This window comes from Periplaneta americana, chromosome 11 (assembly GCF_040183065.1).
Source record: "Periplaneta americana isolate PAMFEO1 chromosome 11, P.americana_PAMFEO1_priV1, whole genome shotgun sequence".
NCBI lineage: Eukaryota > Metazoa > Arthropoda > Insecta > Blattodea > Blattidae > Periplaneta > Periplaneta americana.
In genome coordinates, this window is record NC_091127.1 from 97,332,072 (window position 1) to 97,351,208 (window position 19,137).

General features: G+C 34.7%; 3 non-coding genes across 3 annotated transcripts; 1 reads left to right on the plus strand and 2 right to left on the minus strand.

The window, feature by feature from the left end:
- Positions 1 to 5,603: 5,603 nt before the first annotated feature.
- TRNAS-GGA (transfer RNA serine (anticodon GGA)) lies at positions 5,604 to 5,675 on the minus strand. Its single transcript has one exon. It is a non-coding gene; the product is annotated as a tRNA-Ser (tRNA).
- A 310-nt stretch (positions 5,676 to 5,985) lies between these two features.
- On the minus strand, positions 5,986 to 6,057 carry TRNAS-GGA (transfer RNA serine (anticodon GGA)). The gene has a single exon. It is a non-coding gene; the product is annotated as a tRNA-Ser (tRNA).
- Positions 6,058 to 6,368: 311 nt separating this feature from the next.
- TRNAS-GGA (transfer RNA serine (anticodon GGA)) lies at positions 6,369 to 6,440 on the plus strand. Its single transcript has one exon. It is a non-coding gene; the product is annotated as a tRNA-Ser (tRNA).
- Positions 6,441 to 19,137: the final 12,697 nt, after the last annotated feature.

Sequence of the window (19,137 nt, forward strand, 5' to 3'; positions counted from 1 at the left end):
TTCTCTGTATTTTATTGTTTCTTCTGCTTTTGACTATGTACAAGGTTTTAGATGAGCCTATTAATGTTAAACAAATTTACAAAATAAATTATTTGAGTAATTTATCCTAAGTAACGCTTTTAATTACTTTTAAATATCATAAGCTCGTTTTCTTTTTTAAGTCTTGTGGTAATTCATTATAAATTTTACATAAATAATGTTTAGACTTTTTTATCTAAAAGTAGCAGATTCTGAATATATATAATATATAATGTTATGTTATTGCCTAGTGTTATGTGGAGGTATGTTTAGAAAACGGTGTTCTCGCGGTATAATGATTTTTGTTGTGTTATTCATTACAATATATGTAAATTCATACTCTTAATTTTATAGATAACTAGCTGAAGGCACCCGTCGTTGCCCGGGTTCCTTTTTTGCTTCTTTTTTAAATTGAACTGGTTGGTAGACTTTTCGGAAATCTCAGAAACTCAACTATAAATAAGCTTTACGTGAAGTAATGAACTTCTTGGCCAAATGCCTGAAAGGATTAACTCAATTTAAACAAAAACTGCAGATCAGGAAACGAAAGAAAAAATTTCATCACGTGCCATACTTTCAAATAAATGTTTTTTAAATTGTATGTATATATTATATGTTTACTTATTTATTTATTTATTTATTTATTTATTTATTTATTTATTTATTTATTTATTTATTTAATATGGCGTAGTTAAGTCCTTCAGGCCTTCTTTCCACATCACCAGAAATACAAACAAAATAATAAAAAGAATCAAACTATAAATAAAGTAAAACCAGACGAACATATGTATAGGCTACAGTCACACAAACTTTAAATGAATTAGCATGTCTTGAAGTTCAGTAAAACAAAAACATCCCTCGGTCCCTATAGGCCCACTTAGTATTGTATCAATGTTCTACAGATCTTACATTTTATCTCTGTCGATCAGTGACTGTTACATTTCAAGTGGTTTATCTTAGTCATGGGAGTCAACGTATTAAAAAGCACTACAACCTTTCTGTCGTCTCCTTTCCTCCCCGCAAATGTGACGTCGTACAGAGGCAGAGATAATGTAATTATAAGATTTGTACATTGATCTGAAGCTGTGCATTTCACGTAATTTCATGTCTGTGTGTGCTGTCCCTTGTTTCCAGTCTGAACCCGTTGAGGTGTCATCGAGAGCCAAGATTTATCTCTCTATCGGTCGTACCAAAGAATCACTATATTATATGTATATAATATTATAATTTAATTTATGTTGGAAGATTTTTTACCCTTGACCGCTATACTCCTATTTTTTTAATGTGACTTGAGAAACTATATCTCACAAATTCAGAACATATTATATTAATTCTTATGTTATACACAGAATACTCATACAATATAAACTCGCAAGAAGTCATTTTTTAACGTAAAGGACTAATATTCTGAGAGACGTATACCGGTTTTTTTTAGAAACTAAGAGATTGTTATTTCCACAACGCTTAACATACTACATTGGCAACGTGATTATACAGTTAGAATTTCGCAGTAACACATTTTCGGACATGAACAACAATATTTTGAGGGACGTATATTTTAGAATTAATACAGTGTTATTTTCAATCGACTTACGTACATTCACATACTACATTAGCAATATGACAAAAGTATCATCGAATTGCTTTTTGGTGTGTGCAATTTTTTTTTCCTACTTCTTTGTGTAAAATATAGTTCAGAATGTGAAAAACACGGAGCTTTTAAAGTTAATATCTGCAACTTTGAGCGACTGTCCTTGAGCTTAATTTTAATATGACCATTACAATAATGTTAGTCGCACTGAAATTGCTGTTACTTAAAATCGAAATGCATGTTAATGAGTATCATAGGAATGCGTGAGATAAAAACATCTCCTTTCATTTTGTCCGGTAATATTGTCACTTCTATTACTACGTTTTGAATGAGTTTTTCACAACAATTCTTGTTCCATTGCATAATTTTGGTGGGTCAATATTTCACATTAGTACTATTGGTAATTCACTATTAAATATTAAATTATATGGTAGCATTCCTTGTCAATTCAAGAATTCATGGATAAAACACAGTCTGCTCACTACCTACCACTGTATCGAGAAAATCATAATACGGTCCCGGACTGCGTAAAGATACTTATTGCATGAATTACCTAGTTTTAGCCTTCATGATGTGTATCAACAATGTTATTTAATTCGTGTTATAATTTCCATGGCCTCGTGAGAGTCGATGTTGAATATAACACAATAATAAAGAACAAATGACTATAGAAGACTGCATTTTAGTATTATACATGAATGTTTGATCGTATATAGGCTAATTTTATTTTTTACTTTTTTAATTACTTTAACATCCATTTGCACAATTTTAATGTAGCCTATGTTCTTCTCCGGGTTATGAAGGTTAAATGTGCAAACTTTGGCAAATATCGGTCAAAGCGTGTAGATTTGTATTGAGTACATACATACATACATACATACATACATACATACATACATACATACATACATACATACATACATACATACCTTATGGATAACAATCAATTTGGATTCACACCACAAACCAGCACCGTTAATGCCGCGATGTACTTGAAAGAATTAATCCTAGAAACCCTAACCCAAGGTCAGATGGCTGTCCTTATCAGCCTAGATGTCAAAGGAGCATTTGAACCAGCATGGTGGCCCAGCATCCTGACTTTATTAAGAGATTTCAAATGCCCAAGGAATCTCTACGATCTCTCCAGAAGCTACTTCAGTGAAAGGAGCGCTACAATCTCAGCAAGCTGTCTATCCATAAACAGAACTATCAGCAAAGGATGTCCACAAGGTTCCTGCAGCGGACCGGGCTTCTGGAACATACAATATAATTCTCTTCTGAATCTGAAATATAATAAGAACACAAAGGTTATTGCGTTTGCGGACGATGTAATGTTGGTTATTAAAGGAAGCTGCGCTCTAGAACTAGAAAATTAAGCCAATATCGAACTCCAGAAAGTATCAAGCTGGGCTGGAGAAAACAAATTCACCTTCAATGAGCAGAAATCAAAACTGCTAGTAATATCAAAAAGAAGACCAGTGATTAAACGAGATCTCAAGATATACCTCAACAATAAACAGTTACAGCAGACAGAAAGCTTAAAGTACTTGGTCATAATTTTTGACAAAAAATTTAACTTCACAAAGCATGTAGAATACGTCAGCCAAAAATGCATTAACCTTATTCACGCACTATCCAAATCTGCTAAAATAAACTGGGGCCTAAATAGTGATGTTATGAGAATAATATACAAAGGAGCCATACTGCCGATTTTGACATATGGGGCACCAGTGTGGATTGAAGCCATTAACAGAAGACACAATAAACTGAAACTACAAAGAGTCCAGAGACTCATAAATATAAAAATAGCAAAGGCCTTTCGAACCACGTCATCCGAAGCACTATGCATCCTAACAAAAAACACACCCATAGGTATAGAAATTCAGAAGCTGGCGACAGCATATGAAAGCACGAAAAGTATCCAGGAGGGAATTAAAATTGACACAGTAGAGCATTACACAACATGGCCGCATCCAGCAGATAAAATCCTGATTAAAGAAAAATCAAGTCAACAAACTTACAAAGTAGACATCTACACCGATGGCAGCAAGGGAGACTCGGGAGTTGGCTCAGGTGTCGCCATATTCATTGATCAAGAATTAGTCCATCAGCTCCAATATAAACTCCACAGGCGGTGCTCGAACAACCAAGCGGAACAGTACGCCATTCTTAAAGCCCTAGAGCAGCTCGAATTACTCCAATAACTGCAAGATGTTCGAAAATCAGCAGCCATTCATACCGACAGCAGAATCACACTCGATTCGTTACGAAATTTCAATAACCATCACCACTTGATAGAATTAAATTAGAAAACAGATAAGAAAGCTGGAAACAGTAAACTGGACTATTCACTTCGCATGGGTCAAGGCACACGTTGGACTTGCGGGGAACGACCTGGCCGACCACTTGGCAAAGCAGGCAGCAAGCAACGAGTTACAAGTGAGCTTCGACAGGATACCAGTCAGCGACATCATGCGAGAACTTCAAGAAGAAAGTGTGGTTAAGTGGGAAAGTGAGTGGCAAAACACGAAAAATGGTGCAGTGACAAAATCGTTTTTCCCCAGTGTAAAAGAGGTTACGCGTTAATATTCCACTTAATGGAAAGGTCATAACTCTTTTAACTGGACATGGAAAAACCGGAGCTTACTTATACAGATTCAAGCTGAGGGACAACCCGTCGTGTACGTGTGGAGCAGAGGAGCAGCATTCCAGCGGGAAATGTTAAGGAAAACTGGCAAGTGGACTTTCACAAAAATTAAAATAATGCAAGAACATGCGCATACATTCATAAACTATATCAATGTTATAAATTTAGACGAGTAAACTTAGGATAATTTAATCTAGGATAGATAACAGTAGGCAATAGATATAATGAAAGACTCAAATTTTCACAACAGAATAACAGACCTACATACGCCTAGAGAGTAACAGAAACGAGACATAATGTGTTATATTGTAAACATACAGGTAGCAAGGCATGTAGTATTACCTTTATTGTAATGGGACATGCCGTTCAACTAATATTAAAAAAAAAATACATACATACATAGCCGCATTGACTTTTATATATAAGATTCTAAACAGAATATACAGAATAAAGAATATAATTACAAAACAAACAAGAGAAATAGAAATAAAATAATACAAGCAATATAAAAAGAAGATACAGTAGTATTAACAAAATTTGAGACCGAATGAGCAGCGCTCGTGCTCGGTCGCAGTTCAGATATAATATTAAAATAATAATAATAATAATAATAATAATAATAATAATAATAATAATAATAATAATAAAAATAAATAAGTAAAATAAAATAGGAACTAAAATATAATTACAGCGGCAATGGAATTATATAATATAATATTAACACTAGAGAAGAATAAATATCGCACGTGAAAAGTAGGACTAATATATATTTCAAAATTATAGAATACAATTATAAATATAATATAGGTTGATTAATTCATACACATATGCCATAAATTTATTTAATCAAATTGAAGACATTAACACGTTTCTAATTTTCTTGTTATATGTTAGTGGGTTACATGTTAGAAGTTCTGGGTGTAATTTAGTTAAAGCATTGTACAACCGAGGACCAAAATTTATGCTATGCTTTAGACCAGCAGATGTGAGACATTTAGGTTCTACTAATGTTGAATTAATATTTCGTCTTGTGTCATAATTGTGTGTCTGTAATACAAACTTATTACGATTTTTATGATAAAATTTTAACAGCATATACTTATAAATTTGTTCAATATTAAATACATTAAATTCAGAATAAATTAATTTAGTTGGATAATCGAAATGTTTCTTCAAACAAATTTTAATTATTCGTTTTTGTAGTAAATTTAACGGACTAAGATTAATTTTTATACTTCCACCCCAAACAATTATACCATATTGAATGATAGACTGAATAATGGCCAAATAAACATTTCGTAGAACTCTAATAGGTAATGAGAGAGAGATGGAACGGAGAAAAATTCTCTCCGGCGCCGGGATTTGAACCCGGGTTTTCAGCTCTCCGTGCTGATGCTTTAACCACTAAGCCACGCCGGATACAATCCCGACAGCGTTGAGAATCGTCTCAGATTAAGCTCCATCTCTTGGGTTCCCTCTAGTGGCCGCCCTCTGCACTACGTCATAGATGTCTATGCACGCAGGACCGAAGTCCATACATGTGTAGAGGTGCACTCAGATGAGTGACTGGTTGGCCGGGGTCCGACGGTATGGGCGCCGTCTTTAAATCACAAAGTGATTTATTACGCATATCATATTTATTTTGATGTACCGAAGTACATATGATATTTCCATGCAGATATTCTGCTTTCTCAGATGATGAGAGAGAGATGGAACGGAGAAAAATTCTCTCCGGCGCCGGGATTTGAACCCGGGTTTTCAGCTCTCCGTGCTGATGCTTTAACCACTAAGCCACGCCGGAGAGAATTTTTCTCCGTTCCATCTCTCTCTCATCATCTGAGAAAGCAGAATATCTGCATGGAAATATCATATGTACTTCGGTACATCAAAATAAATATGATATGCGTAATAAATCACTTTGTGATTTAAAGACGGCGCCCATACCGTCGGACCCCGGCCAACCAGTCACTCATCTGAGTGCACCTCTACACATGTATGGACTTCGGTCCTGCGTGCATAGACATCTATGACGTAGTGCAGAGGGCGGCCACTAGAGGGAACCCAAGAGTTGGAGCTTAATCTGAGACGATTCTCAACGGTGTCGGGATTGTATCCGGCGTGGCTTAGTGGTTAAAGCATCAGCACGGAGAGCTGAAAACCCGGGTTCAAATCCCGGCGCCGGAGAGAATTTTTCTCCGTTCCATCTCTCTCTCATCATCTGAGAAAGCAGAATATCTGCATGGAAATATCATATGTACTTCGGTACATCAAAATAAAAATCTAATAGGTAAGTAGCATCGAAGATAACGAATTTATAAATTGTTTTACAAAGCCTCTTACAAAGATAAGTAATGTGATGAGGCCATTTTAAATTCTGATCAATAATGATACCCAGATATTTGACATACGTGGCTTCTTTCAAAGGTGGACATTTATCTTATCTATACTCTAACCACGATGTAAATACCAGATCACTTATCTGTGGCACGCTAAGTATACCTCTTCATAGAACATCTTGTTATTCATCATCTTTTACAATATCCACCTCGCGTCAATGGAATTCCTTGTCACAAAGTATTAGGGGCTGCAAGACAATAAACACCTTTAAGAACAGCTTAAAAGATAACCTTATTAGCATTTCACTCCAATCATACTGATTTAAACTATCACTGACTACATTGTTACTTTTTTCTTTAGACATCATCCTGATTGTGCTGTATTTTAATTGTCTCGTAATAATCTCTTTCTATTATCTAATATTATTTGAAATATATTAACATTCTATGTATTTTAGTTTAATTCTGCTACACAGTTTATTTCAGTGTTTAATTAATAGTTCATAGTATTTTGTTGTTTAATTTGTAAATAACTTTTGTATACATGTAACTCTCATCTCAATCAAATTGTTGGATTCTTTGTAAGTTCATGCATATGTATATACACTTTTTGCTGGTTGAGTGGAAGAGAAGGCCTTACGGCCTTAACTCTGCCAGCTAAAATAAATCATTATTATTATTATTATTATTATTATTATTATTATTATTATTATTATTATTTACAACTTTTGGGATCTAAATAATTTTCACTGTGTATTATTAGTCTATATTTATCGCTAAATTTTAATTTTTGAACACTGGTAGCTGTTAACGAAAAAGGAACTACAGTTGATTTAGAGCAATATTAGATTGTTCATACAAAATCGATAACTAATAGCAGATAGATAAATTAAACTTCGTAAATTTCTAATAATAGTTTTTTCTGGTATTTCTTATATTCTTACATCTAAAGCCCACAATGCATGAAGTCAGATAATTTAATTTTCTTTTCACTCTTATCAGAAGTACAAATTGGAAACCTACAGGACGTAAGATATGAAGTTCAATACATTAAGAACCGAAAACTGCACTTCATGAAGAAAGAACACTTGAAACAATCTGATGTTTGAACTTGAACACGGGATCTGTGACAGATAGTGACAGTATAAGTGGTCCTTCGTCATCCAGGACAGAGGAAAATGTAAGTTGGAGAATATATTCACCCGATTTCTCCAACTATCAACACGTCATGCCTCTCGTGAAAGTGAACTAACCCACTGCTCAACCGAAACGTTATAAAGAATTAAATATTCGTCTCTGCCAGGAAATATTGGCGGAAAACTAAAACCTTCGGATTGAGTATGGAACAACATTAGTGGCCAGCATGGAGTCCTGACGTCATGTGAAGTGAATTCTTATTTTTTTAGTAGGTTCTTTTACGATACTTCATCAACATCTTGGGTTATTTAGCGTCTGAATGAGATGAAGGTGATAATGCCGGTGAAATGAGTCCGGGGTCAAGCACCGATAATTACCTAGAATTTGCTCATATTGGGTTGAGAGGGAAAATCCCGGAAAAACCTCAACCAGGTAACTTGTCCCAACCGGGAATCGAACCCGGACTACCTGATTTCGCGGCCAGACGCGCTAGCCGTTATTCCACAGGTTTGGACAAGTGAATTCTTCCTGTGGGGGTGGGCGAAGGAGGAATTTAATCACAAACTACATACTCTCTATCAGCTGGAGGATCGCGTTTGGCATAATGTGACTAACATATGACAAGTTATCCTGCTTAAGTCAATCGAGGATAATTCAAAACGATTAAAGATATTGGTGTGCAATATGTAGAATTTTAATATACAATTTCTACCATTCTACGGTCCACAGTAAACCATGTTTCACAAGAATGAATCAAGTATCCAGTAATTTCCTATATTCAACGAACGTACTCACGGATTATCTATAGTTCCATGGAAGAATATACAATGAAAACAACCATCTCTATTATTTTTCTCTCTAACCCGTTGTTGTGAATCATTTCTGTTTATTGTGAGTAGGCTTACGAATTCATATACAAAGTGAAGAAGAACCTACTTCTGTCGTGTATATTAAATAATTATGTTAAAAGAACAAAGAAGAAAACAATTGATTACGATATAAACTTAATGAAACAAAACTAGATGCAACGCTTTCAATAATGTATCATGTCACAATGCTCTAAAACGTATAAATACGTTCATAATGTCTCTCTAACCGAGCGAGTTGGCTCAGACCATAGAGTTTGAGACGTATTCGGGAGGAACCGGGTTCAACCTTTGTGGCGGCCAATCTGGCTGGGGTTTTTCATGATTTTCCTCAGTCACAAAGACAAATGCCAGATTTTAAATTTACATACCATGATTCGTCACCACCTCAATCACCAATATCATAAACATTAATACAAATCTAAAATCAGTTACAGCAAAACAAGCCATCTACAACATACAATAGAAAACAGGAACTCAGCAATAGTAACAACGACCTACTCGTATATCCGCAGATCCTAACATGCGATATGTCCACAGATGTTGAAGTGTGTACTTATAAATAAACTTGTCAAAAAAATGTATCTCTCCATTTAAAAGTTCTCCCATCAATAACTTCTCAACCGTTACATTTTTAACATGGGTATATTATGTTATATCGCTGTAGATTAACCCAAACTACATTATCCTGAAGTATTTTGCATTCCTCCTGAGACACTATGTATATTGAAATATTTTGTTTTATTGTATACATCATACGAATGCAGAATCTCAGGTAATAAAAACGGTTGATATAATCCTCTTTTGCGTTATGTTGAAGTTCACTTTGTAATTGCTTCAATATTTATTGAAATTAGCAATAGAATCAAAAATTCATTTCATAACTGCGAATTCATTTGCAGATACTCAGATTAAAGAACACTTGCATCACTTCAGAAATACTCTAGCTAAAATGTATTTGAATGGACGGATTGACAGTTAAACGTACAAAATATATTATGATTTTTGTTACATTATCAGGAATGTCAGCAACGTTCATTTCCTTGAAACTTGGTTTCCTTCTTTTTCTTTCTATTCTTTGTTTTCTTATAGCAGTAATGATATTTTACTTTTCCTTCTGTTTTTTTAACGTCCTATTTTAATTTAGAGTCTTTAAAACTTCAATTCACACCAGACATAACTTATTTGTATTATACATACATACATACATACATACATACATACATACATACATACATACATACAGACATACATACATACATACATACATACATACATACATACATTCATACATACATACATACATACATACATACATACATACATACATACATACATACATACATACATACATACATACATACATACATACGTAAATACGTACGTACGTATTCTGCCCATGGAGTGTTCTCATTACAAACAAAGCATTCTCCAATCTTTCCTTTTTTCTGCTTCCCTATTAGTCTCCGCATATGATTCACATCTCTTAATGTCGTCTATCACCTGATCTATTCTTCTACTCCGAACTCCTCTCCCGTTCACTATTCCTTCCAATGCATCCTTCAGTAGGTATTTTCTTCTCAGCTAGTGACCCAATCAATTTCTTTTTCTCTTTCTGATCAGTTTCAGCATCATTCTTTCTTCACCCACTCTTTCCAACACAACTTCATTTCTTATTGTGTCTGTCCATTTCACACTCTCCATTCTTCTCCATATCCACAGGTCAAATGCTTCTATTTGTTTCTCTTCATTTCTTGGTAATGTCCATGTTTCCGCCCCATACAATGCCACGCTACACACAAAGCACTTCACTAGTCTCTTCCGTAGTTGTTTTTCCAGAGGTCCGCAAAAGATGCTCCTCTTTCTATTACAAACTTCTTTTGCCATAACTATCCTCCTTTTGACTTACTGGCTGCAGCTCATGTTACTGTTTATAGTATATCCCAAGTATTTGTAGCAGTTCACTTGCTCTACTGTCTCATTTAGAATTTGCAAGATTACCTTCTTTATTTTTCTTGCGACAACCATGTTTGCATTTATCTTCATCCCATACTGCTCACAGATTCATTTAGCTCCACTAGCATAGCCCTTAGTATCGTCTCCTCTTCTGTTAACAACGCCATATCATCAGCAAATCTTATGCGCTTCATTCTTCTTCCTCCTACTTTTACCCCTCCAATGCTCTGAAAACAGTTCTTCACCGATTCCTCCAAGTAGATGTTGAACAGAGTAGATGATAAAGGCAGCCTTGTCGTACTCGTCTCCCTATTTCACTTCCTTCAGACATTTCTTCTCCTAGCCTGACTGTGATTCTTTGTCTCATATATATGTTGCTGAACACCTCCTGTCTTTCCAAACCACACTTATTTTCTTCAGGATGTCCATCAGTTTTTTCCAGTCCACTCTGTCAAACGCCTTTTCTAGGTTCAAAAATATTGCATAGACTTCTTTATTCTTCTCTAGGTATCTTTCGCGAAGCGGGAAATACTTGGCAGGTAAGGAAGAGAAAGGTAAAGAAAAACATGTATTAAACACATTCTCATTAGGATTCAATGCAGCAACTGTGGAAAATTAAAAAAAAAAAGAACACAAGGAGAACCAGGCACACGATTGAAGTGACAAGGCAAAGCTTTCAGAATAATTGACTGACTGATTCAATGATTGATTGAGTCTTCTTATAACAAGAAGGTAAATTAATAATCTGAGTTCTATTTTACTCGTAATATTTAGGCCTAGTCGCCTAGGATTAATGACGGAAAAATGAAAGATGTATGTTAAATTTCTCTTACATTATGCTAGCTGATAAATTTGTACGAGTAATTCTTGTATCAGTGAAATTTCCTTGCAATTCTCTGAGAAGTTTTATCCCCTTTTAACGAATTGTCGGGAAATTGCTATCGTTTCTTTTGAGAGTGTAACATCAACAAGGGCTTAGTTGTGTCGAGGGACTGAACTCTGTGGCGGATAAGACAGGTATACATCAAACTGCGGGTAACAATGCTGGTATTAAATACGTGCGAGACCGTCATTTGTTTCTTCCCACTCGCGTCTTGGTTTAACTCGACCACCTAGGCGACCGCATTGTACAGAACATTTGTCAGTCATTTATCTTCTTGTCTTCCTTCTGTGCTATGTAAGAGAAATGAAATGTTTCCAGTTCTTATTGATATTATTTTCCTATAATAAATTTATATTTAAAATATTCTTAGTAGACAAATACTTAAGACTAATGATTTTACGTTAAACAAGTGTACAAGTTAATTAAATTTGGTATTTTCTAAAGTAATTATTTCTTTAAAATTGTATTTTTATTTTTTAGTGCAAAAGTTAAATATTTTTAAAATTTGAAAATTAGACTCAAAAGACTATCCCAGGTATAGGTTTTCTACCTCTTTTTTTTCGGTTCTCGGTGTTCCTATATCCCCTTTGTGATTAATTTGGAGACCTTTCTATTATTATAAGTTATAACTTTTTTGCAATTCAAACAGCCGGTTCATTTCTCCAATTATTTAATGCACCAGACTCAATTATTTTGAATTGTTACAAGAAATCCATTATGAAGAGTTTAAATTAAATTTAGCAGTGTTCTATTATCTCTGAAGCTGAAATCCTTGTGCTTGATAAAGTTATTGAGTGATATTTATATAACAGTAATAATAATAATAATAATAATAATAATAATAATAATAATAATGTTTTATTTTTGCTGACAGAGTCAAGGGGGAGGTACATCATTGTCCTGCGAAGATTTAATGAAATTCATTGTTTTATATCTCAGTTACTTTAAAACCTAAATGAACAAAACCTTTCAGGCTTCATACATATACATTACACTTTAAAAACACTTCTGAAAAGTTCATTCTCTATTTGTAATATTTTCGTTTTACCTTTAAAACTAAAGAAAAAAGTATTTTACCAAAACTTGGAATTAATGTAACTTTGAAACTATTGAGATTAGGACAAATCTTTATATGACATTTTTGCTCGAAATGCCTTCCGAAATAAGCCCCGTTAGTGATGAAAAATCTTCGAGGATCACTCTGTATATACACATTTATTTATTTATTTATTTATTTATTTATTTATTTATTTATTTATTTATTTATTTATTTATTTATTTATTTATTTATTTATTCATTTTTTTATTTATTTATTCTAAGTTACCGATAAAAGCATAGTAACTAATATTACGTGCACAAATAGTGAAATTTTGAGACATTCTTCTTAAAAATGTCGTAAAATATAAGAAATAACCTTATTTATACAAATTAGTTTCCTATAGTGTTAGTAGATCTCACAAGTTCTCTATATCATACTACAATCTTCTGCAAATACACTCTCGATATGTTTCGATAGAACACCTGAGTTGCAATTTCTTTCTTAGTTCCAAAGGTTTACTAATTACCTGCCGCTACAGGCTATTAAATATTACAAATTTGAACACTGACATATTTGGTGATATGATTTTATAATACCCGTTTCAATAAAAAATTAATATTCATAGGCTACTAAAATTCTATATGGTTTTATAAATGTAAATGTATATCCTCCGGTAAGATTTTCCAGAAAAACATAGGGGAGTTAGACCTAAAATGACATACTTGGGTTAAATGACATACTATGTGTTTTGTGAAAACACTGTAAGCTGAGTTTGAATTTACAGCTCTATAGTGCACAGAAGCTGGAAACAGTGGTTACATCCAAGTTTTAGCAAGCAAAGGCGCATTTTGGTGAAGCAGGTGCAACTAAAGAAAAAAAAAAAGTGCAAGACGATATAATATTGTTGAGGTATGTTATGTATTTTTTGTCCTTTTAAGCTTCAGATATTAGTGAAATAATGTTCATGACTGAAAACATGAATATTTCCCTCTATAAAAAGCAATACAATATCCAAATTCATAAAGAGGTTAGGTCGTACTAACACTACTTCTTATTCTTCTTCATTCCGGGTAAAATGACATACCACCTACTTGGCTAAAATGACATACTATGTCATTTTACCCAAGTGCATGTTTCTGACTGGAAATGAGAAGCCATGTATTATGAGCGATAGCGATTTGCAAAATTGGTGTCAAATTTGCTTACGTTGGCTGATTAGTGATTACTTCTGTGAAATTATGTAACATATAGTGGGAGCTCTCTCATTGCTCGAATGAATTTTTCGTAAAGCTAACTGATTTTAAAATAGGTGAGATGGGGATTTCTTTAAAATATATAAAACCCTAAAGTTTCTAAAATAAATACATTTTCAATATTTATATGCACTGAATTTTGTTACTCTGATTTATCCTCTTATGAATGAGCTAGGCTTGGCGAGTCTGAAGTTTACTTGCACCTACTTCACCAAAAAGCGCTTTTGTGGAAAACATTGTAAGATAAGTTTGGATTTACAGCTATATAGTGCACAGAGTTTGGCAACAGTGATTACACGTCATGTTAGCCTTCCCTCGTCACTGCACCCACCGACTCCAGCCACTTGATGTCTCTTTCTTCGGGCCTTTGAAAACATATGATCAGGCCGTTAGAAAGTGGCTGAGGAACCATCCTAGACGGGTGATTATACAGTTTCAAATTGCGGACTTTTTCTGAAGTCTATGGAAAAGCTGCAACCATCACCATTCCTTTGGGTGGACTTTCTTCAACAAGAATTTTTCCACTCTATTCGGACATATTTCCTGATCACTTATTTAGTCCTGCAGCGCCAACAGACAGACCTCTAACGAATTCAGACCTTACAGACGGGCCAAAGAGTGCAACACAGAAGAGCAGTTCAACAATAAGGAATGCAAAAGAACATATGATAGAGCCATCACCAACAATTGCTCCAGCAGCGGAAACGTCACAAACGAGGCCTTCACCTCATGTGACACAGCAAGAGATCTCCCCGATTCCCTCTGGCACTAGGTCTGTGGCGAGAAGAAAGAGAACACATGAAGTGTCCCAAATCGAGCATCTCTTTTAATGACCAATTAAAATTAAAGGAAGCTGAAAGAAGAGCTGTAAAAGAAAGGTGTTCAGCAAGTAGCGGAAATGTTTCTCATGGGCACACAATGAATGTGCAAGTGTATCTAAGAGAACAATTTTTTTAACTATGTAAAAATTAACTTAAGTGTGTCATTTTACCCTAGTAACTTGGGTAAAATGACATAGTTTGTCTATTTTCAAATATACCTTTCAGTTAAAGATTGTCAGTATTTTTCACTTTCTGTTGATCTTAATATATATGTTAATGTTGTAGTATCAGTTATATATAATTGACCAAAACAAATTTGGTAAGAATACATATTTTTTTCAATATTTCCTTAAGGTATGTCATTTTTTGGCCTAGTTCCCCTATAATGAAATCACAAAAATAGGAATATGGAAAAATAAGTCGTGCTTAAAATTAATTGCATTAATGTGACCTGGATGAAGAGAAAACCTACTAATTGCATTAGCCACACAACTTTAGGTAACTATAAGAAAGAATAAAATATGAAATTTCATAACACAATGGACAGAAATGTGATAACGTATAAAAGAGTAATTGCATAATCGTAGGAAACTAGTTAGTATATCTTCTGTAGGCAGAGATGAAGTTCCTAAGCCAAATAACGGAGTTCTCAGTGGAAACTTAGTTTCGAAATATCGATATAGTGAACAACAATTTTATTTCTAGTGTATAATTACCCAAAACAAGGTAATAATGACACATGGATACATCATACAGAGGTAGTGAACTGTAATTTAATAGTGAGGCTACGGGTTAAATATAAATCACTTCTTGGTGAGACCTAAATATATCAGAGAGAAAGTGATTCGAGCCAAGGCGTTAAAGACTGTCTGTATTCTTGTTAGATAAAGTAGAGGAGCAGAGAAGAAAGAGACAAATGTCATACAAAATTAGCTACTTTGATCTGAATAGAAAGGAAATAAAACACACATATGTTACTTCACATACAAACAGTGTTTCAGGTTCAATGTTCAATATTTCAGGAGCGTATTCGTTGGGTTGCTTATTGATCACTTACTTAAACCCTGTACACCTGTACACATGTAATCAAACTTGAATAGTTACAAAAAAAGTGAAGAAGTAAGTCAGATATTCTTGCGGTTTCGAGCATTTTACTTATAATTAAAACCAGTACTAATACATAGATGGTGATTCACTTATGTCAATTATTTTGGTAGGTATTTGTTATAGAATTAACACTGCGATCAGAATTATTAACAAAGATAGAGTTATATAGCTTTCTCATAATTTGAATAATATTATATATCTGTACCAATATTGAATGAAATACACAAAATGTAGATATGTGTTAAATTAATGTTAAAAAGAGCATCAGAATTTGAAACATGTTCTATAAACAACTCCCTTACTGTATTAACTCCTTTCTAAATACAGAGTTGAAGGTAAGGTAGTACATTAATTGTAGGATATGATTCCTTGAAATCTAACAAACAAAAAAGTATAATATTATTTTGCTCGTTTTTGCGAGGTTTTTGAAAAAATAATACTTTTAATTCTACATTTCAATAACGAATTTTACGAATGCTATTTAAAATACGGTTTAATTTCTTGTAAAACAAAGAACAGAACGTTTATTATGTTCAAGTTAAGCAATGGGCTATTTTCATTAGAAAATTCAAAGATTTCGAATTAATCGATTGAAGAAACACTGGAAACATTCATTGTCAGTTCACGTAAAGAAGGTATAAAAATCTGGCATCGCTGTCCGGACAGCAGACAGTTGGCCTAGTACTTGCAACTGACCAACTGTTATGATGTTTACATTGCATTAGTGTGCAGTTGGACGTACAGAGATACAGTTTAGTTTATTTCAAAACTACGAGATGCCAGAGTTCACAAATATTGAGTACTTTGAGATGATCCAGGCCGCGGAAGAAATTAGGAACAGTGAAGAACTACTGGCCGGAATTCGTCACAATTGGACTAGAAGATGTGAAAGCTAAACGCACGCTGATGGTGGACATTTCGAACAGTACCTGTAAGATGTGAGTAGAATGTGGCTTACAGGGTTTATTACTCTTTATTTCATTATTAACGCCCAGAATGAGTGATTCGTAAAACAACAAATTGTAATGTTAATTACGTCTTGTTCACAAAGTTACATCAGTTTTATGTTTTCATTAATTGTAACTGAAACTTCAATCCTAAGTGTTTTCACAAATTTGGACACAATTTCCTGATTTTCACGTTATTTCTTGTTATTGCTGAATGTATTTCTTGCTTACATTAAACTTATTACGCCATACTTAGTATTGAATTGTTAGTGTATTTCATTGTAACTTGATAATTCTGCATTCATTATTGAACTGCGCCCGGGCACGAGCTATTTTGTTCATTCGGGTTATTAATTTATATTTTTTTACATTAAATTACACAAAGTAGAAATAAGAGTTACGATCCTATCCGGAGTTCACGTAGGTAATATTTTTGTTAAGATTTATCCCCAGATTAGCTCGCAAAGTCTTGCACCGAAGATCAGTATATTTGTTTGCTGCCGTCCTCCCCTCACCTGCTGCAAGATACACGGTGAAAGGTAGTTGAACTTAACCCACCCTCTTCAAGTCGCTGACCGCATGAGGTGTGGGGTACTACTTATGCGACGTTGAGACATCTTGTAATTGCCGTCAGCGCTTTCGAAACACTTGTAATTATCTCACTATCCGTAAGTTCTATATATTTTTTTATTTGACGAACTTACTCTAAATAATGAGTTCTATGGCTCCTGTCAATTAATGTACTACCTTACCTTCCACCCTGTATATGCGTGGGTCATTTCATAAGTCATGGCAACTATGTTAAATCTTCCAAAAACTGTGGTTAGTTCAGTACATTATAGACGTTTGAAATCCTGTTGTACACTGTTCGGGATGTCCCCGCCAGATTGAGTCTATGTTGTGAGGGCGGTGGTACGATCATCCACTCCTCCTCTTTATCTTTCTTATATTGGCTGCTTTCGCCAGGTGGACGGCACATTGAAAGGATTAGGTGTGCGCTGTGGAAGACTTTTAGAATGAATAGTGTGAATTTGTAAAACAAATATAATTAAAAATAATAAGTAACATTGTACATGAATGAAAAATGAAATAACAATAAACATGAAATAGATGAGTGAAAATAGGACAAACTAATCTGAAATGATATCCCCAGGATATGTAAATCATGTAAGTATCACAAGGCTGAGGCCAACACACTTATAAGTGATTAAACCATCTAATATGGCCGTCTCTCGACCATCAGTGACTAACTTATTAACCATATGTTCATGAACCACTCTTTAAAATATATATATATATATATATATATTAAATATCTGAGTATGAATCTGAACACATCACCCAGCCAGCACATTAACTTAATACATGATCCATTCGACCATAGATACCACTCAGTCTGGCTAACCAAACTAAAAAACATGTACACTCAATAAGAGACAAACTCTACCCAGCATAAGGCATTACATGACAGATCACTATACATTACCCATTGCACATATTGCTCACATAAACTGTGCAAATAGCACTAACACAAATCTCTGCACTTTACAAAATGAACACTCAACGGAGAGAGAGAGGGATGGAGACAGGTGCACGTAATAAGTAACGGACGATAATTCCAATTTCAAGGATCATTTAAATAGCAACTAAACTCGACGCACATGATAAGAAAATAGCGGCGAAGGAAAGCAACAATCAAATTGGAGCAGGGAAAACACTAAAACCATATGTGAGACCGTAATCGCTGCCTTATCACTCTAACCGTCTCGGAACTTGAACTCACATTTCAAATCATATCTCCTTACATAATTCCCAATGCAATTTAACTCAAACACATATATCTCATAAATATGTTACTCGATGCAAAATACTAAAACTTGCCCCCAAGACGTATCACTAGCAAGCGATATTTCAAACTACGATCCACTAAAATCCCAAACACACACGACGCAATTTAACTACTCCACTGATCTATCTCCAGCACGTACAAAGCCCGAGTCACGTTGTCTATATCTGCCGCGTACCAAAATGCTAAGTCTTGTTAAATGTTTCTGTCGCGTACGAGAGCTTGAATCTGAGCCAATTGTTTCCGAATATCTCCCGCGTACGAGAGCCTAAATCTTGTTAAGTGTATCTGCCGCGTACCGGAACCCAAGTGACGTTCCGTGTATTTCCACTAGAACAGGTAAACTCTCTCCCCCTCTATCCTCGTGAGACGTAATGAACCGGCCAATAGGGTTATTTGGAAAGAACAAATGAAGGGATTGATAGCGCTATCTATACTGTGACTTCTGAGAGCGCTCTGACGGATGAAGTGACGTACTAGGTGAACGGCCGTGGTCGTGGGCACGGCTCACTCTCCCCCACTGCTCTGAATTTCAACCGGTGAACCAGCAACGGTTGAAATTATCCATGGACGTTTGGTGTAGTATCAATTCGCTGGAACTGCAAAATGCCACGGTATCCTAGCGCGGCATCAATGCGGCTCCAGGTATTGGGAAATCCACATCCCCAATTCGGGCAGCTCGCCCCCCC